This window comes from Mirounga angustirostris, unplaced genomic scaffold, assembly GCF_029215605.1.
Source record: "Mirounga angustirostris isolate CCGP_5_RB_7025 unplaced genomic scaffold, mMirAng1.0.hap1 SCAF_13, whole genome shotgun sequence".
Lineage (NCBI taxonomy): Eukaryota > Metazoa > Chordata > Mammalia > Carnivora > Phocidae > Mirounga > Mirounga angustirostris.
The window spans coordinates 73,880,627-73,902,130 of NW_026991721.1; the positions used below are offsets into that span (position 1 = coordinate 73,880,627).

At 40.1% G+C, this 21,504-nt stretch overlaps 1 protein-coding gene and 1 non-coding gene across 3 annotated transcripts in view; both read right to left on the bottom strand.

The window, feature by feature from the left end:
• MAML2 (mastermind like transcriptional coactivator 2) overlaps positions 1 to 21,504 on the bottom strand; it is a 340,696-nt gene that overhangs the window by 15,431 nt on the left and 303,761 nt on the right. The window lies entirely within an intron of this gene.
• LOC123858139 (small nucleolar RNA SNORA11) lies at positions 1,821 to 1,950 on the bottom strand. The gene has a single exon (XR_006794095.1). It is a non-coding gene; the product is annotated as a small nucleolar RNA SNORA11 (small nucleolar RNA).

Genomic DNA, 21,504 nt, shown 5'->3' on the forward strand with positions numbered 1-21,504 from the left:
CACTTGTTGGCTGTGTGATCTGGGAGAAGTTAATTTACCTCCATGAGCTTCAATGTTCTTATCTGTAAAATGGACACAAGAACAGTACTGACTTCATGGGATCCTTGTGAGAATGAGAGGAGATGCTACAATGCCAAAAATACTAAGCACAGAGTTAGCACTTAATAAGTGCCGGCTGCTCATAATTGTTAGCGTTATATCCACACACAGGAGAAGGAGTCTGTTTTGTTTGTTGACTGTGAAGCAAGGGAGACGGGCCTTGCAGATGGCACAGAGCTCTTCTGTGTCGACTCTTATCAGAATGCCGAGGTCTCAGTTACATTGCGGAGAGTGAGCTACTGATGGACTCGGGGGATGACCTTCATCCTCCTACCTGGAGATGTCGGAAGAGGAACTGAGAGCCATTCTCTGATGGAAGCTCTTTTGGAGGGTGCTTCCTTCATCCGGGTGAGGGGTTTGGCTCAGGGCCCTGATACATTGTTTTTTTCTGTGCTAGTTTTTATTTCTTAACATCCAATTATTTATTAATAGAGCAGTCAAAATACACTTACTAAGTATTGTGAATTAATTTCTTCACTTGTAAAACAGAAGTAATTATATTAATGACATAAAATTAAACCAGATGAAATTTTGAACAGTTCCAAGCACTTTGTAGGTACTCGATTACATTTTAGCAATTACTATTTTTCTTCTTTCTTCCTTTATTATTTTGCATATGGCAGAGATGTTCTAGAAACAATTATGTTTGTGAAGAAGCTTATGCCGTAAGTGTATTTGGATTGCAGATGCGGTGTGTTTAGCTCCCATATATTATTTTATTTATTTTTTGTTTTCTTAAGTTTGCAGCTTTAATGTAGCACGGATACCAAAAACATGACAACAGGACAAAAGCACACAATGAAAGCAGGAAGGCTGAAGACAGCTTCCTCATGCGTGCCACCTTGGATAGGCAGGTAGAAGGTGCCCCTAGTGCTGTGTTATAAGAAGGAGTCCAAGGAGGCACCCTGACTTGGTGAGTGACTGCTGCAGGTCATCAGCACTGTTGGATCTGGGAGAAGTTGGCACTCGCTCTGGCGGCATTTCTGGCGGGGACGATGGAGCTGGTGCTGGGCCCATCGAGAATGTGGTGCTGCCCCCCCCACTGGAGCCACGGCTGAAGCCAGCTCTCCCGGTGCCTCTCCAGTTGGCACGGTTGCCATTCAGAATGTACTGATGGTATGTAGCCCAGAAAGCCAAGGGAACCCTGGCCCAGCGATTGCTAAAATCTCCATCCTCATACCACATCAGAAGCTCCACCTGTGTGTCATCCCAGCTCCACCGTCCAATCAGTGCTTCATCCCCGATGTCCATCTGGGCCCTCATCTGGGCCCTGGCATGTTCCTCAGCCATATCCACACCCATCATCTTGAATGCATCATCCACAGCCTCCAAGAAATGAGCTTTCCCTTCCCAGGGTCTCGGTTCTGATGCTGGGTGATGAATCTCAGCACACCCATCTTGCTGGTCTTGTGGAAGGATCTCAGACCCTAGAGGAATTCATACTCCACTGGGCTGCTATTGGGGATCTTCTTGTATTCCAGGTACCTCAGTGCGGGAGGATGACAAACGTTTGCGTCCAGCCAGGAAGACCTGTTGTACCAGTGGCTCCCAGGTGGTGCCTTCCCAGCCCCAGTGCTGCAGCTCAGTTCCTGCGGGGTGGGGGTGGGCCCCATGTCTCACTCCCACACTCACTCCCAGGGCTTCCGCCTCCAGGATTGAGGCCTACAAAGCCTTAGGCTGCTGGTCCTATCCAGAAGCTATGTGGAGGTGCAGGTTGGGACACATGTAAGGTGTCTGTTCATAGGAAGGCCACATGTTTTGTGCCCCTTGTCACAGTGAACCCAGATTCCTGTTGGGTGTGTTATAAACAGAGGGACCATTTCTTCAGGTTCCCTGCTCTGAGCACACCCCATGCCCCCATCGTATTTTAAACACAAGTTGTGCCCTCCAGTGGGCCACAGTCCCCACTATTTCTTATTTTATTATATCTGCCCATTTCCCTCATTTCTATCACTTGCCTGGCTCATGTAGGCACTTGAAGATAAGATCTCTGGCTTATCCTTCATCTGGGAATCTAAGAGGCACACATCACATACCCCATGGACATCCTCACTCAAAGTTGCTGCAGGAAAAAGCAAAGCCTAACAATTTCCATCAGGTGGTATGATACCTACTAGTGCTTTCTGATTAAAATCCAGATCTTCTAATGCCTAATCTAGTCACCTGTGCATCCATCCGTCCACTCATGAATTCCGATAAATTTTACTGAATATCTACAATATGCTAGGCAGTTTTCTGTTTTCTTCTAGAGATTAAAAAATTATTTAGAAAGGGGAAAAATAAAGACAAAGAGGTGGGCAGAATGCTTAGTGTTGGCAAAATTGGTGAACTTCAACTTAATTTCCAGGGAAATCTGGAAAACGAGCCTCCTCTAAGATTTAGAAAAGATCTGCCTACCAAGAAAATGCAACTACATCTCTTTCTCTAATCAAACAGATGGACGGAGCTAAATTTAGTTTCATCCCTTCACAATACCAAAAGATATAAAAATAAGAGATAAGCTCTCTTTTGGAATTCTGTACAAGATTTTTAAGCCTTGTAGCTTCTGGCCCGTGGGCCTTACCATGTACTCTACCATGCACATTCTTTCATTGCATGATTGAAGTAATATTTGGCTGGTGCTACATTTTTTTGCCCTTATGTTCGCTATGAAACATGAAACACCTCCTTACACAGGCTTGCTGTCATTGCCAAGATGTTGTGCAAACTTCAGTACATAAAATATTTTGAAAGAAAAATATGCTCTGCTGCGTTGGGTTTGATTTCCATATTCAGCCTCACTCTTTGCCTTCCATTCAGCCCATGTAGAATGTGGCCTTATAGAAATCAGTCTGGTTCTATTTCAACACACATGGTCTCCTTAAAGCTCATGGAGACCATACTAAAAATGGCACATCCTCAGCCTGTAGATGAGTGTCTGTGTGTGTGTGTGTGTGTGTGTGTGTGTGAGAGAGAGAGAGAGAGAGATTGTGAATGATTTAGGCCATTTCCACTGATGCAGTCTTTTATGACAGAAAACCCAGTTTTCTAGAGAAACTGGAGTTAAAGGCTGATTTGGCAGCTAATAACAGCCATATGATTGGTTCAAGTCATGAACTTGAATGATCTTTCATTTTATGTGTGTGTGTGTGTGTATTTTCTCTTTCTATCAATAAAATTACAGTATTTGATGCTAACCTACAAAATAGGCTTCTGATCCTATCCTCCTGGGATTTAATATGAATTTACATTTAATACGCACTTACAGTTTTTCACATTTGCATGTGTGTGTGTGTGTGTGTGTATTTAAGAGTTTAAAGTCCAGTTATAGTATTAGGTAAGCCACTGAGTTAGAGTAGTATGCCAGTGCTGAGATATGGTTAAAGCTTCTTTTTTTTTAAATTTTTTTTTAAAGATTTTATTTATTTATTTGAGAGAGAGAGAATGAGAGACAGAGAGCAGGAGAGGGAGGAGGGTCAGAGGGAGAAGCAGACTCCCTGCTGAGCAGAGAGCCCGATGTGGGACTCGATCCTGGGACTCCAGGACCATGACCTGAGCCGAAGGCAGTCGCTTAACCAACTGAGCCACCCAGGCGCCCATGGTTAAAGCTTCTTGATCCTTCTTTTCATCCAGCACAGGACTGCCAGGCCAATGAAAGCACATCTGTATTCTTCTAATGAAGTTCTGCCAATAATTAAGCTATGTCTTTAGAATTATTATCTTCACTCTACCTGATTCATTTATTCAACAAATTTTTATTGAGCATCTACTATGCATTATACATTCTTCTAGGCCTTGGGGATCAGAGTCCAGGCAGCCTGCTGAAAAAACCCTGCAGCTTGTCTATACTTTCAAGTTTTCCAACTGGACTACTGATGGAAAATATATCTTCCAGAATGGTCTCAAGGATGCTAGAAAACCATTGGTAAATCAGGTGTGTGATGACCAAAGCTGTTTGCCAAAGGTAAGTGGCAGTGTGTGAGGTTGATTTACATTCATAGGAAGCTGGAAGCATGTTTTAACGTATGGAAAGCATGGTAAAAGAATGCTTTCCCATATTTGTTACTTTGTTGACTTAGTATCTTGTCCACAGATTACTATGGGAAGCGCTAACTCAGCAAGGAGGCAAAACATGTGTCTAGAAGACCTGGCAGAAAATTAAGGAGATACCTGAACTCTCGCAAATGGGCACCCTTTTCTTTAGGGGACAAATGACTTGTTCTTCCTGTTATTAACTCTATTTCTCTCAAAGCCAGGTTGAAGTCCCTTTGAAAAAATGTCCAAATTTTACAATTAGAAATAAATTCCACTATTCTAGCCCTAGCAGCTCATTCACCAAGACCTCTTCTTTAAAATGTCAGGGATCAAAATTTAAAGAGAATGTATGAAAAATAAAAAATCTTGTAACTCTTAGTACCACACATCGGAGAACAGGCCTGGCCACTGGGTCTTAGATAAAATGTCTTTGTAAGCCACGCTTAATATGTGAGAGATCTTTCAAAAAGATGTTAACTAATAAAAATGCTGCGATTACCACTTTCTTTCATTTAATGGAATGCAAAGTCTCTGTCAAGCAGGATTGATTTCAGCAAAAGTTAGAATAGGGTTCAATTAGACATGTCCTCAAGCAGCAAACAAAAATATCCCCGGTTTCATTGAAGTATGTTGAGATATTAAGACTCATTGAACTCAACCATTTTTACTGTTAAAACAGTTCTGTGGACTGAACACTGTGACATCGAACGATGTCACAAAGCAAGCAAAGTTACCAGACAGGTATTGTTCTCTTAATATTAAAAAAAAAAACAACACTCTAAAAAATATTTGTCTTCTTCTGGGCATCTGGGTAAAATGGCTCTCTGTTTTTCTTATTTTGGAAGGGGGATTATAATAATTTTTCCCCCCACAAAAATGAAGTAATGTAAGTTACTTGGGATCCATGAGAGTATTTTGGCGTGGGATGACTGCCCTTTCTTTTTCTTGGCTTCCAGAGCTAGGCATCTGCAATTTGCAAAGCAAATTCAAGATAAAGTACCCAGCTGGGCAAGTTTGTACAGTAGATCTCATAAACTGGTTTGCTATTCAATCAATCTTTCTTCCCCGCTCTTCTCTCTTTCCCTCTTCTTTCCCTGTCTCCATGAACTAACTGCTTAACTGTTCCTCCAGGCTATTCATCTTCTGAACTCTCTACTTATGAAGCCATTTATTTATCTCTACGCCTGAGAAACAAGTTGCCTGAACTGTTTCAGATTCCCTGCAAGCTGGCAGCCCCACTAAGTTATTTATTTGGGGCAGAGAGTGAGGTGGCTGTGTGGGGCTCAAATAATCGAACTGTTCTTGCCCTTCATGGCAACAATGACAATAAAACAATTACCAGGAAATCATCCAGGAAACAACTTTCAAACTGAAAGACTGAAGGGATGAAACACTCCTGTCTTCAGGCTGCTTGTCGTCCATCTCAAGGGTCCGCAAACTGTGGCATGACCGGTCAAACCCAGATTGCCACCTTTCTCGGTAACCACAGTTCTATCGGCACCTAGCTACACGCGTGCATTTCCGTGTTGCCTGGGGCCACCTTTCCACGACAGAGCTGAAGAGCTGTGGCAGAGTCCTCATGGCCCCCAATGCCTAAAATATTTACTACCTGGCCCTTCGTGGAAAGAGTTTCCTGACCCTTGCCCTATTTGACTGTACTGGCCAAGGAACTGCTTATGTGAAATTGAAAAAATGCCTTCAAGAAAGTACCCAGCAATCCTTGGAAGGGACTGGTGAGTTGGGAACAAGAAACAGCTATCACAAGATCTGTTTACAATCACCCTCCACTCCAGCCACCATTACAAACTGTGACAGCTGAAAAAGCATCCAGCTTCATCTTCCAGATGAAGACACTGCCAAGAAAGCTTAACAAAATGACTTGCACGATGTCACAGACCTACCTAAAAGATGAAGAACACACACACAAACCCAGGAAAATGTATTAAGGAGAGACCAATGAAACCAAACCTACTTGCCTAGGAGAACTGTAGCTTGTCTGATCGAACTGGCTTGTTAGGGGTGAGGGGTGGGGTTGGGAAAATGGGGGAAGGTGGAACATGCAAACACAGAAGATTTTATTTGGACTAGTATTTTTCTTTGTCCTTTGCAATTACGAATAGTAGCTGCCTTTTCCTTCTACTTAACAGGGCATTTTTCTTTGCTTGCTCGGAACCTCCTGATCATATGTTTATAATCTGTTTGGTTCAAATGATCAGACTGAATTTTGTGGTCACTGTAGAGTTCATCCTTCAGATGTTACCTAATTTTCAAGTCACCAGGACACTGCATCTATTCTTAGCCTCTGGGGTGGACACTTATTATGGGTTGGCACAGAAGACCAGTTCCATGAGCGAGGAAGCAGCATTTAGGTGGGAGAGCAGCCAGGAACATAACGTCAGTGGGTCAGGGCGGAGTGGGAAGAGTTTGGTAACTCAGGGGAAGGAATGAGAAATTTTTCTTAAAAGAGAAACTCTTTAACTTTAGAAGGGCTCTTTGTGGCAGACCTGAAATTTCTACTCTGTAAGTTAGCATTTAGCTTTCTGTCCCTAGAGCAGTGGTTTCCAACTCTTCTTTGGATAACACAGTCTTTGCAGGGTTTCACAAAGCTATGGATTCTGCCTCTCCTCCCTTCCCCCCGACATACACATACAACTAACAATTTTGTCTACATTTTCAGGGAGTTTACACATTTTCTAAACATCCACAGACCATCCATTGACCTCAGGTTGAGAACTCCACCTCCTGCCCCTCAAAGGTTAGTGTTTATGAAAGTAACGAAATGATTTTCCACTTGGATACATCTTCTACACTGCACTCCCAGCTTAAAACTATCCATGGCTCCTCTCGGCCTTTGGAATCAAGTCCTAGCTCCTGAAAATGGCAGAGAAGGGCCTCCCTGATCTGGCCTCCGCATCTTTCCCCAGTCTCATCTCTCAACACATGCTTTCTTCACTCTATCCTAGAGTGAAATTAACCTACCTGAAATTCCTCAAACTCACAGAGCTCCTTCTCCTCTCCGCATTTTTGCATTTGCTCACAACATCTCTGCCTGGAGCCCTCTTCCCCCACTCCTCCCTACCAAGGGATCACTCATTCTTTCTAGGCTCAGTTCAGATGTCATGTTTTCAGGAAGTCTTCTCTGACCTCCCAGGGCTCTTCGGTGTCCCTCTTCTGTGCTTCCATAACAGTTGGTACTGCCTCATTAGGGACCATTTTTTACTTTGTATCACAACTCTTGTTTGCTTATATCCACCTCCCAGTAGAAGGGCTTGGAAGGCTGGGACGTTCATCATGTTTTTCCTGGTATACAGCAGACCCTCCATACATGTGTTTGTTTGGGTTTTTTTTTTTTTTAATAAATAAATACATAGATAAATGAGGAAGCCACATGAAGGTAGAAAATGGGGTCAGAACTTCCTGCTGTCAGGTACATGGGATAAAAATCCTAGCTCTTTTCAAAGGCAACTGGAAAGCCAATATAGGACAGAGAGGCAAAGGTTGAGTAACACTGTAGAATCCAGTGTTGCTTTTCTGAGTGTATCACTTTAGTAAGGCCCACAGCATAAAGGATATTCTAGAAAGGAAAAGAGCTTGTGGTGAGCAATGATGGAGAACATGATGATGGTGGTGGGTGGGTAGGAGCAGATATGCTGGAAGGCAGGAAGAAGGCACACCACTGGAGTATAGTTTCTACCAATAGTTATCATTTTTTGAAAGCTATGTATGAGGCCCTGTGTTGAGGGCTTGACATTTATTATCTCATTTAAGCTCCTCAATAATTCTGTTTTAATTATGATTCCCATTTTAAGATGAGGAGATAGGTTAAGAAATTTGTCTTTTTAAAAAACATATGCCTTTAAAATGCAAAGAACCTTAAAGGCTTAATAGAATAAGGGAACTGGCAACATATTTAAAAAACATCCCTCTGTTCTAAAAGCAATTTGAGTGGGTAGGCAGCAATAGTGAAAAGTGGATTCTGGGATCAGGCAGAACTGGGCTCAAATCCCAATCCCAAATACCCCCCCAAATATGGGGGTAATAATATTTTCCTCAATATTACCTCAACAAATGGCATAAAGTAAGTGAAGTGCTTCGTATAGTGGTATCTGGTACGTAAGAGACTCAAAATAAATGTTAGTATCTCCTCTTAAATAAATCTGATATTTACTGAATATCAAACACATACATTAAGGTACCGGACTAAACAAAATGTAATTTCTGATCATCAGATAGTGAGGACAGCATGCTGTTTATAATAATACCAGCAATAAACCAACAAGCAATAATTATGCAGAGATGTGCTCAATCACTTCACAATAGCGAAGCATTTCACCACTGTCTCCACCAATTAAAACAAGATTAAGGAATTATGTTTAAGGGTAATTTTATCTTTTGTTGGGCCTATTCTATAACTCGTGTTGATATTAATCCCTTCCTCTTCTCCCTTCGGTATAATGTGTAACTACATTAGGCTTATAACTCCTCTGTACAAAAACATGCATTTCAAAGGGACATATATTAGGAACCGGTTTTCTACCTTAAAATTGTGCTTTTCCTCTAGAAGTGTTTGGAAGGTGTTATGGTTTTGGATGAGATAAATATCAACATTTTCTGTTCTCAATGAAAGTGAAGGCAATCCAGTAAACAAGTAGTAACAGAGAAGGAAGAAGAGGTAAGTGACACCACCGTTCAGAAGGAAGGAAAAACTGTTTAAAGGGCTGGTTCTTAAATCAAAATGATGTCCAAATTAAACACAAAACAAATGCGGAATTTTTACAAATTGATTTCCCTAGGTGGCTTCTAATACTTGAGGAGGAATGTAAGATTTTTCCTTTGGAAATAATAATAATAATACAGAATTTTGATGTTAGAATTTCACTTTAATGAAAATTTTATAGACTACTTTTAGCTTCTTATCTCTTTAAGATAGAGAAGTGAGAAATCTAAGAAAATTCTTACATGTCTTCTGTGGCATCACATGACAAAAAACACTATAATGATGAAAAATGTAACCTTTGTAGTCAACATGCCTACATTTTAATGTAGGTTTAAATATTTCCTCCATGACTTACTAATTGTTTAATTTAAATATTTTAATTTAGGTTTAAATATTTCCTCCATGACTTACTAATTGTTCTCAGGCAAGTTATGAAAGTCTCAATGTCTCAGTTTCTCCTCTGTTAAGGGGCAAATAATACTGCCTTCCTCATATAATTGCTGTGTGGCTTAAATAAAATTAAGTAGGTAAAATATGCGGCAGTCTTTGGCTTGTAGGAGGTATGCAAGAGAAGTTAGCATTTATTTGAAACTATGATTTTCTTTGACAATTTTTCCTTATTCTTCTTACTTACACAAACTGACATTATTTCATTGATTCTTGTAGGAATCTGGTTCATGTGACCTGTGAACCTTGCTAATTTCATAGTCTTCTCTTTTAAACTCTTTAGACCTTATTTTCTTCATTCTTAAGATAATGGAAGTTAGATTATAATCTCTAAATTACATTCTAGTGCTAGAGTTGTTGAAATTCCATTTTTATTGGATCAAGCTAACAATAAATACCACTGTCATGAAATAATTCAATTTCTCTTTTTCACTGAGTCTACAATGTAACTTAACAACATGACTTGCAGTGGTTTTGCCACTATAATGTACAAATACTGGATTGATCTGGTTGGGGGTGAGGGGCACGAAATCACACTGGTTATTTTCTTCTGAAGTGATTGAGGTAAACAAAAATTGAGGCTTTAGGGATAGGAATGTTGAAAAAATTCAAACTTAATTTTGGATCTGTTCATATACTTCATTGAGGAAAGCACAACATAGAAGTATATATATAGCTTTCCAGGGCGCCTGGGTGGCTCAGATGGTTAAGCGTCTGCCTTCGGCTCAGGTCATGATCCCAGGGTCCTGGGATCAAGCCCCACATCGGGCTCCTGGCTCAGCAGGGAGCCTGCTTCTCCCTCTCCCTCTGCCTCTCTCCCTGCTCATGCTCTCTCTCTCTGTGTATCTCTGTGTCTCAAATAAATAAATAAAATCTTTAAAAAAAAAGTATATATATAGCTTTCCTAATAACATTGGACTTTTCTGAACTGATTCTATAAAAAGTCTGTTTTTTTCCTCTGATTCTGCAAAAACAAAAAACAAAAAACAAAAAAACAATCTATAAAACATTTTGCTAGAGGTAATTTTTATGCTTTGGCTATCCATTCTGGGCTAAAATATACAAAATATATTAACCTACAAAGTAGCCCACATATTCTGACATATCTCCTCTTAAGAGAAGTGAGAGAATACCTTGGTGATTGCAGGTTATCTAATAAACATAGAATTCTGGATGCACTGACACAATATAGTGACTGTGGCCAATATCTTCAAATGTGTCCAAATACTCTACTGTAACACGATTAGCTATTTTTGAATGTATTATTATAATGACCACAAAGGACATTTAAAAAGGAGCCATCTGTTCTCTGTTAAATGTAGCCCTGAAGTCTCCCTTGGATTAGCAAAGCAAGCCACTAAATACTTCAGTGGGACTTCAAAAAAGCTGAGTTCTCCCTAAGACTCACTAAGGGATGAGCTTCAAAAGATTAGAGGTTTCACTTGGATCAATTCCCAGAAAATCAGGTTAAATTATTTACCAAATCTTATTTATGCTAACCATACAAACCCATTTTGATCTGCAGAGTACCAAAACAACGTTTTAGGAAAATGATAACCTTAAATGAAAAGTCCACCGTGGAAAAGAATGAGGAAGGTCAACTTTCTTTGGTTTGATTATCTGTCTACATTGATCAGACCAGCTGTACAACTATTACCAGATCTGCTGTTACTTTATGGTTATAAATCTAGAAAGAGGGTACCTAAAAATTTTATGAATTCTGTTGAGTATTAAGATTGGGGATGTTTTACACACACACACACACACACACAGTATTTTAGCTTCTCCATGTCTGTTTGGATTACAAGATGGTGGAGACTACTAAAATATTTTTGGACATCGAGCACTTTTTATGACATTTTTTCATTTACAAGGATTTCTAGTATAACTTTGGGTTCACAAGCTGAACCCATCAATTCATCTGAATAGAGAATTCAGAGTAAGACAATCTATGTTGGCACACTGTCCAATCACATCTTGAGTCCTAATCACATCTTGTATTTTCTTTGTCATAGAATATATCAGTTATTTATTTACACGTATGTTTTCTCTTACGTCACTATCATTACTTCAAAAAGACTTTTCAGACTTTTTATTCATCTATGCATTTTTTTTTAAGATTTTATTTATTTATTTGACAGAGAGAGAGCGAGAGCAGGAACACAAGCAGGGGGAGTGGGAGAGGGAGAAGCAGGCTTCCCGCTGAGCAGGGAGCCCGATGCGGGGCTCGATCCCAGGACCCTGGGATCATGACCTGAGCCAAAGGCAGACGCTTAACCACTGAGCCACCCAGGCACCCCATCTATGCATTTCTACTAGCACACATAAGCCTGACATAAAACAGATGCTTGGAATATATTTGTTGCTCAATAAATAATTAAGTAACTACTTGAAAATCAGATAAACTTAATCTATAAGATGATTTGCAATTATTTAGGTGTTACTAAGAAAGTAACATATATATCAAAAGTTTTCAGTGAAATAACAAGTATCAATATCAAGTATCATACAAAATGCCTCACCTAAGAATAGTTATTATTATTTGTCAATTCAAGATACTATACAAGTCTTTTTGCTTCTAAATTAAAACCTTGAACTTAAATTTAGCACATACAGAGTTCTGTGAACTTTTAAACTTTTTTTCCCTCAGCAATCCAGGTAGGTTGATTGTATTGGATTCTGTTACTTGTAACTGGAAACAGATCCTTGATTTGAACATAACTGTCCAGTGATTTTTCAGTTGGGTAAACATTTGTGGCTTATGTTCCTAACGGCTGATCAGGAGAGAATACATGAGGGGAGACTGATATATTGTACAGTTACCAGTGTTTACACTGTTTTGTGTTTTCCAGATCCATGCGGCACTTTTTAAAAGGATATACATCTGGGACAGCAACAGTTCTTCAGCTGCTGGCTGCATCCAAGTAACAGTTCATTTAGTATTAATCTGAGATTTCTGAATATTTAAATCAAAACTGTGACTAAATTTGAGCCAATTGGATTCCCTTTATAATTGAAAAATATTGTTATCTAGCCATCCACATAAGAAAAAAAAGCCCACAAAAATAATTTTTAAAATTTCTAGCCTGTTCACAAACTTAACAGAATGTGGGCCAAGTATGTGAAATGTCACAATACTGGATATGGTGGAGACTTAAAACCCACCAACAATATTACCAAATAATTGGCTTGAAAATGTTACTTAACTAAACAAATTAACTCAATCAAGCAGTTGTTTTTTCTAAGGACCTGATTTACCTGATAGATTTTCAGTTGAAGTTCACCATATTTATTTCATCCTTGCCAGGTCTTTTTTTTTTTTTTAATTTAAGAGAGAGAGTAAGAGAGCACAAGCAGGGGGAATGGCAGAGGGAGAGGGAGAAGAAGCAGGCTGCCTGCTCAGCAGGGAGCCTGACATGGGCTCCATCCCAGGACGCTGGGATCATGACCTGAGCCGAAGGCAGATGCTTAACCGACTGAGCCCCCCAGGCACCCCAGTATTCCATTTTAGAAATGTGATTAAATTAATCAATATTTTGAGGGTTAATTAAGCTAAAGTATTTTGAGCTCTTTAGAAACAAAATAACATTGGTAGACATCATGTTAATGCACAACTGACCAAAACGTAGGGCAATTCAGTTCCTTTAAAAGAAATAAATAGCCCACTCAATGCTGAAGATGGCCATCCTCATGTACAGCAGTTATTTTATCCCCTAGTGCTACTTTTCCTTTACTTTTCAATTAAATCTGAATATTTTTTCTCACATATTTTTTTTTTACTCTACCTGAATCAATTTTTTTTTTTTTTTTGGCAGTTGGGTTCATGGTTTTCTCCTAGGTAATACACCATTCATTCATATACCCTGCTATATAGCTTTCCATACCAAGAAGATATTAATCTTGGGATCTTACCTGGCGTTTGGTTATAAAAGCAAGTGAGGTGATCACTGCTTTTAGGAGGAAAAGGATTACATTTGGATAATATAGCTTATTTTAATAATTTGATCATATTGATCACTTACAAAGATCAAAGAGAGGCTATTGGTGTGTGGAGAATAACTTTTAGTCAAGTTATCATCAGTGAAACTAACTTGGGTACTTACTACTACACTGGTCTTGAGAGGGTAGAAGAAAACAGGGGCATTGATATATGATCCCTTCACTTCTTAGGGAAGCCACGAAAAGTGCGGTAATTTACCTGTAAGCATCTATTACAGTACAGGAAGTCTGCAGCGCTTCTATTTAAATGCAAATAATAATTCACATTGTTGTATAGAGAGTGATTTATTTCGATGTGTTCTTCCTGCCAGAATTTTAGGCTAGCCACTAGAAATATTGTCCAAGGACGTCTGTTCAAGGCTCTCCCCTCACAACATGGTCGAGTATTCCTTAACGTCTCTATCTATGGTCAAGGATAAAAAAACCAATCAGGCCTACCAGGATTTATAAAGCATGGCTTATGAAAGGATATTCCTTAGAGGGTTGCAGTTCCATGAACTGAATCGGGAACAGTTTGTAGCACTGGGGATGATCTACTTACTGCACACTGTTAATATGTCTTAAATGACCAAGCCAGTTATAATTATCAGTATCATTGTAAACCTCCTGATTTCTGTCTTAATTTAGGATATTTCCTCATTGTAACCTCAGCAGATAAATACTGCGATCAGAGAACATTTCCATTCCATATCTTTTTTTTTTTAAAGATTTATTTATTTATTTGAGAGAGCGAGAATGAGAGAGAGTACATGAGAGGGGGAGGGTCAGAGGGAGAAGCAGGCTCCTCGCTGAGCAGGGAGCCCGATGTGGGACTCGATCCCGGGACTCCAGGATCATGACCTGAGCCGAAGGCAGTTGCTTAACCAACTGAGCCACCCAGGCGCCCCTTCCATTCCATATCTTTAATCACATGTGGATACGTATATAAACACAGAGGTGAGACTACGAAAACCGGTGTTTATAGGTTATATACTGTGACTGTTCTGCCAAGCAGACTGGATTGCTGTTTAGAGATGTAAATAAAAACCGGCTTTCCTGTTTGGGAGGATTTAGAGCAAATCTACTGAGAGATACAGAGGCAGACCAAAAGGGCTTTCCCAGACCCCTGGCTACCTTTATATGCAGGGGACACTCTGGAGAGGCAGTTCCCTGAGTTATACGCGATCATTTCTGGTATGGGCAGAATATTCAGTTATCCGCAGACTCTGTAGGGGCCCCGTTTTATATTGTTGGAGGTCCAGAAGTCCCTACTCAACTTCCCTGATTATATTGTGGATGAATTAGGAGGAACAGGAAAAAAAGGAAGGAAGAAGAGGACCTATAATATTTTGAACCACATAGTTATTAAGTAAGACTTAAATCAAGAGAAAAGTCGCTTCGTGCAGACATCAAAAAACCATAGCAGGCTTCATTTGTTATAAAGAAATCTTTTTGGCTAGGGGGTAGTAGGTATAATCTGATAGCATCACCAACAGTTTTAGTTATTCCGTATCTTTTAGTCCTCCCACAGAAAGATATATTTTAGAAGTAATTTCATGATAATGATGCAGTGACGTTTATAAAAATTTTAGAGTTTTTTAAGGTCACATCAACCCAGAAGAATAATTTTTTACGTTTAAAAATAGCATTTTTTCCTCCTTTAAAATGTCCCATTGATCTTTTTATAGCAGTAAAATAAAGATTCAAAAACGGTTACGCAGAAGTCCATAAGCCAGCTAGTCAATGACAGAATAAGTGGGATTTTTTTCCCTTAGCCTTTAGAAAGATGCCAACACACACTTCAGCCTCACATGATTTGGTGGTTAAGGACTTGGTTTGCAAAGCACGATTCAATATTTTATTTATATAAGGCAAAAGAAACGGTAACACGACTTTAAATTTTGATTTCCGAGTATCTGTGTTTGTCAAAAAGAAAAGGTGTCTGCGCGTATGTGCGTGTGTGTGGCTGGGGGAGAGGCTTTCTAAACCATCACTACCATAAATCTACTTCTATCTATCTCTTCTATTGTTAAACTTTCTCAAAATTATTTTGCTAAAATTTCATGTGCCAAAAGTCGGCTGAGCCAAACCCTTGGATAGCTGTCCTCTAATTTGGGGCTGGAGTAATGCTCGGGAAACAGAATGTCTGGAGCCTCTCCTTCCAGCACCACTAGCAGGCACTGTTAGAGCATTTTCATTCTAGTGTGTTCGACTTGGGCAAGCCCGGCACGGCGGCTTACATCCACGGAGGATCAGTGAACACAATCTCGTAGCAACAGGCACCAAAACAGTCCCTCATTACAAGCCTTGTCCGACAATCAAGTCTTTAACGAGAACAAAGGTTGACAGTGATTAATCATTAAGCAGTTCCTTGTTCCTCGATGCACGTGTTCTCAGCAGTGTCCTGCAGAGGCAGTCTGGCATATTTCCTGTCCCCTTGCTCCACTGTGCCATGTCTGAAGGGACACCCAGGCAGCCTTCTCACTATTTTAATCCCAAATGCTACAAACATCTACAGAGTTTCTATGTGCACATGTCTTGACTTTTATTCCGAGCCTGGCAGACTCTGAATGGATACAGGGAGTGAGAACATAATAAGCCGTTAACTCCACATCTGCTTACTAGATTATGTTCAAAGACCGTATAAGAAATTGATTAAACACTGTTTTCTAGAATAAACCTTTGAAATCTGTTTGTTTCCTGAGGCAACGCAAGACGTTGATATAATTTAGTTGTGCCGTGTCCAGAAGATACCTTTACTACTGTTTCTACCTAAAAATGGCTTTGATGCTGACAAAGTACCATGCTTTAAAACGCAATAAAAATATTTTCAGAAATCCTCTTTCAAATAATTCTGTTTCACAAAGCAACAGGTTCGTAATGTTTACTGACATTGTCATTTTATTCAATGCTCTCTTTTGTTACGTGTTTTTAATTAGTTGACTAGGTACTATTTATCTTTCTCAGCTGGTTATGCAATGGTATATGTATTCATCTTAATAGGCTGACTTGGAGGTTCTGTTTTTTTTTTTTTCTCTTTTAACATGTAAATAACACTATAAATAACACCATGTTACCTATGAACTAGGAGGTCAGGTGAAGAAGGAAGAGCCGCCATGAAGCACAGGTTTCTAGGAGGTGAGGGGCAAGGGTTAATGGAAATGACATCAACAAAATTACCAAGGGAAGTCCGTTAGTTAACTGCAGATATATTGTTTTTCAACAACAAATATCACTTCTAACAACAACAACAACAAAAGCCAAAAGTATAATCCTAAGGATTCTTTGCAAACCAGTCAGAATTAACTAATGACAGATCTCCAGTTATTCAAATAGATTTTTTTTTTCGCAAAATAATGCTATTTATTGAAGCTGGGTGATAAGTAACATAGAATATCATATTCAAATAGATTTTAACTAGTATGTCTACAAAATAAAAACTAAAGCATGAAATCCAATCACAAATATGAAATACGCAATTCTCCCAGTGTATTCAGCATTTTAGCATAGAGGTGCAATGTTTTCAAACTGAATTACATTCACTAAGGAAGGGAAAATGACAATGACATTCCACAAATGAAGAGACCACCTTATTACTGGTAGCTAAGCTCTTCACCCAAATGTATGTGACAGGGATGACATAATGGTTGTTGACTCATGTTAAGATCAAAGCAGCCTGTTAGAAAGCCCCATTCAGAAAATGAACATCTTTTAACTGGAGCCTCCTGGGATCAACATTTAAAACTAACAACAGTGAACTCTGAACTGTGAAGGAAAGCAGCGACAGACTACAAGAGGACAGCTGAGATGGAGCTGAGAGGGTCTGAGACGACATTCTTATAAACCAACTAAATGATCGCTTTAACTCAATTCAACTTGTAGTAATCTACTCTAACTGATTCTACATTTCTCTGGAGTTAGGGTAAATTGTCTTCACCTCGCACAAATTACTTTTAAACACAATATTTGGCTTCAACTGGTCTGCTCATCCTCAATCTTACTCCAATTAGAAGCTAAGCTTGTAACCTTTGGGGGCTTATGTCAAGATCTTAGGGTAAATACCTGAATCGATTACAAATTAAGGGACTCTAAAACTGTGTGTGGATGGCATAGAACATTAGAGCAATTTCTAAATCATGGGGTATGCAAATTTCAAAGAAATTCCCATATATGTGTATTTGAGTCATTATCCATAAATAACAGTAATAGGTATCCTGTATTGTGAACTCACTATGCATCAGTCACTGTGTTGGACACTTTATGCACTATCACTTTTCATAACTGCAACAACCTTCTATAAGATCCCTATTAGTATTCCCATTTTTAAAAATATTTTATTTATTTATTTGAGAGAGAGAGAGAAAGTGTGCGCAAGAGAGCACGAGCTGGGGGTGGGTGGAGGGAAGGGGCAAGCAAGGGAGTCCCACTGAGCAGGGAGCCCAACGTGGGGCTGGATCCCAGGACCCTGAGATCATGACCTGAGCTGAAGGCAAATGCTTAACCGACTAAAACACCCAGGTGCCCCAATATTCCCATTTTACAGATGAGAGAACTGACATTTAGAGATGTTAAATAATTCATTGAGATAGTAAGCAATAGAGCCAAAATTCTAACTCAGGCAGCCGGACTTCGGAGCCCTGCTATATTATTAGTATAATAAACAAAACAAAACTAACTCAGCCAGAAGCTGAGTGGCACAATATATGGGACTAGGAAGCAATGTAGTCCAGTGCAACGAGTATACAGTTCGGAGATAAAGGGCCTGTATTTGATATGGAGTAGTGTGACATTAAGTTGCTTCATTCTTCTGAACTCCAGTATCCTCATCGGCAAAAGTAGTATGATGCTTAATTTCCAGTTTCGTATTAGATATATGTAAAAAAGCATTTTGTAAATGCGGTACTCCCGTTGGCTAAAATAAAAGTATGAAGCTGCAGACATATTTTCTATTGAACCAATCCAATAAATGTGGAAGAGCAAAGAACAATAACATCGAAGTGTTATGAAGACAAAAAAAAAAGTAAAGCCAATTTCATGGAGGCATATTAGCTAAGACCCTTGTACATCAAAATGTGTAGAAGATACCCTTATACTACAGAGAAGGCATAAACCAAAGTGAACGGAAAAAGAAGTTAATTTTCTGCAGGCATTATGGCATAGCTGTTAAGAATGTAGATTTTGTACTTAGAACTCAGTTTAAAACCTGGGCAAGTTACTCAAGTCTTAAGATCTCTGTTTTTCTCATTAGTGAAATGGAGATCGTGACTGTACGGATTATAGGAGATAATGCATATGAAGTGCTTCATATTAACAAGGCTCAGTTAATACCAGTGCCTATGATAATTATTAGTTAACTTCTCCTCTCATTACAGCTTAAAAGGAAGAATATAACTTCAGGAGAGGTCTACATAGAGACGACTTTGTGGCTTCCAGAGCCTTAACAAAGGAGGTGAAGGCGGGCAGTCCCTAGGGAACACATACACGGCGTTTGGGGCTGCCTTAAAGTACATCATCAGGTTGATTCTAAAGTCCTTTTGCTCAACAGTTAATTTTACTTAAACCGATTGGCCCCAATGGCCAGCTCTTATCAGTACTTCAGACTGGGTCTCTCTGTCTGTATAGACAGACTTAGTTTCATTCCATGAAATGCTGTACTTCAACTTATTACCTGAATCTGGAGCCGCTGTCTGAGAAGGCGTGAGAATAGACGCTGCTTAGCATCTGGGAGGGGGCGGGGATGTAGTTCCTGTTGGGAGGGGGCAGAGAGCGAAAGAGTGGAGGAGAAGGGGGAAGAAGTCTAGACGATGGGCACTGGAGATCAGAGCCATTGGGACCACCCTGCTCTTCCCAGGGCAGGAAGTTGCCTGGTGATCAGATTTTCACATCCCCCCTCACCCCCCCCACCCCCGCACCAGATTCAGTACCCTTGATAGACATGATGCTCCTCTGCCAAGCCTTTTACACCTGGCTCCGGCTGACGTGTTGAATCTCTCCCTCCCCAAGCTTGAAGAGAGCATGTACCATCCTATCCGACAGAGAGATTCAGATGCTAGGAGGAATACTAATTGTGGGGATATAAGTAACTATGATAATATTTTACGAGGGCTTGTGAAAGAAAGCAGAAGGCTCCTTGTGTCCATTCAGATACAGATGCCCAGAATGCCCTTTGTGGTGCATTTGCATGGAATTATGGGCTTCAGGAACAGACAGAAAAGGGTTGATCCACTGTTCACTGTTAGTATGCTGAAAAAGAAGAAAAGACTAAACTTTTGATTTAGAATGTTTTCAGATTAGAAGACAGAGCCAGAAGAACAGAGTCAAACATTCTAAGGAAAAGATTTGTTTAAATAGCTAAAAAAAAGGAGGGGGGGTGAGGTGGGGTGGGAAAAAAAAAGTCTAAATATTTCCAGTTGTCCTTTCTTGTGATACATGGGAACTATATAAAATTTATAATTTCTGGTACTGGAGTAATTTTTTAAAGATTTTATTTATTTATTGGAATGAGAGAGAGAGAGAGAGCCCACCAGAGGGGGGTGCGGGGGGGAGGGGCAGAGAGAGAAGCACACTCCCCGCTGAGCAGGGAGCTGAGGTGGCTTGATCCCAGGAACTGGGATCATGATCTAAGCCGAAGGCAGGTGTTTAACCGACTGAGCCACCAGGAACCCCACGCTGTAATAATTGTATTTTATTAGTTATTATGTTTTAAAGATTTTATTTATTTGTCAGAGAGAGAGAGAAAACAAGCAGGGGGAGGGGCAGAGGGAGAGGGAGAAGTGGGCTTCCCACGGAGCAGGGAGCCCGATGCGGGGCTTGATCCCAGGATGCCGGAATCATGACCTGAACCGAAGGCAGACACTTAACCAACTGAGCCACCCAGGCACCCCAAGCTGTAGTAATTTTAAAAATAATTTAGTAAGATGAAATATATGAGAAGTAACTAGTAATGACAATAATAATAGTAATAATAATAATCAACATGTACTGAGGGCTTGCTAAGACTGAGGCATATTACTAAGCAATCGAAAGCCATTACCCTGCTTAATCTTCACTAGTTTCTTGAGGTATATTTTACTATTCTGTCCCTCCATTCAAAGATGAGGAAAATGAGGGTTTTAGCGAAGTCAACTAAATTAAATTGCACAACATCCCTCAGTTAGTAACTGGTAAATTGACATCCAGTTAACGGACAGGTATGCCTTGGTTTATATAACCCCTGATCTGAAAAATTAATAAAATCCTAAAAACAGAACCATACTCTGAGATTAGGAGAATATGAGAATGGATTTCTCTTTTCTTTCCTTCCTCCCTCCCTCCTTCTCCTCCCTCCTTTGTTCCTTTTTTCCTTTCAAAAAATATATTTTGAGCTCCTACTGTGCCATATATTGGGGTTGTGGCAGTAAATGAAACAGGGTCCTGATCCTCATGAAGCAGACATTTCAGTGTAGAAAGACAGATAATAAACAGATGAATAAACAATGTATCACATAACAATGAGCGTTACAAAGAAAGAGAAAGCAGGACTGGGGCATAGGCTGGGCTGGAGGTATGGGTTGGAGGGGTAAGGTGATCAGAGAAGACCTCTGGGATAAGATGATGTGTGGCATCTGGAGTGAAGAGATAGCTGGAGGAATTCCTGACGTCTTGAGATGGGAGCATGTTTGGCATGTCGGAAGCATGTGACTGCTGTCGAGGAGGGAAGAGTTGTGGTGGTCGTGGAGGGGGCAGGTGATCCTGGAGAGCCTTGCATGCAATTGTCAGACTTTTACTTCAAGCGATATGGAAAGACAGTGGGCGATTCGGAGCAGAGAGGTGACATGATCTGATTTATGTTTTCAAGATCATTCTATCAGCTGTGTTTATATGGGAAAGGAAGACCAGTAAGGCAGTGAGAAGGATTGAGGGGAGAGAGAGAGAGGTTTGGACCAGAGTGGTGGCCGTGGGGAGTGGCTGGGTGTCAGACAGACTCAGCGGCAGAGCCCACGAAGTTCATCAGTGGACTGGATGTGGACAGAGAAAGAAAGGCATCAAGGGCAACTAGAAGATTTTTGGTCTGAGCAAAGGGAAGTATAGCATGATCATTTTCTGAAGTGGGGAAGACTGCAAAACATATTTTTGCTTTGTTTTTGGTTTTGAGAGGGAGAGAGAGGGGGTTGGAAGTAAAGAATTTAACTTGGCATATGTCAAGGTTGAGACGCTTCACACAGCCAAGTGTAACTGTCAGGTAGGCAACTTGATATATGAGACTGGTG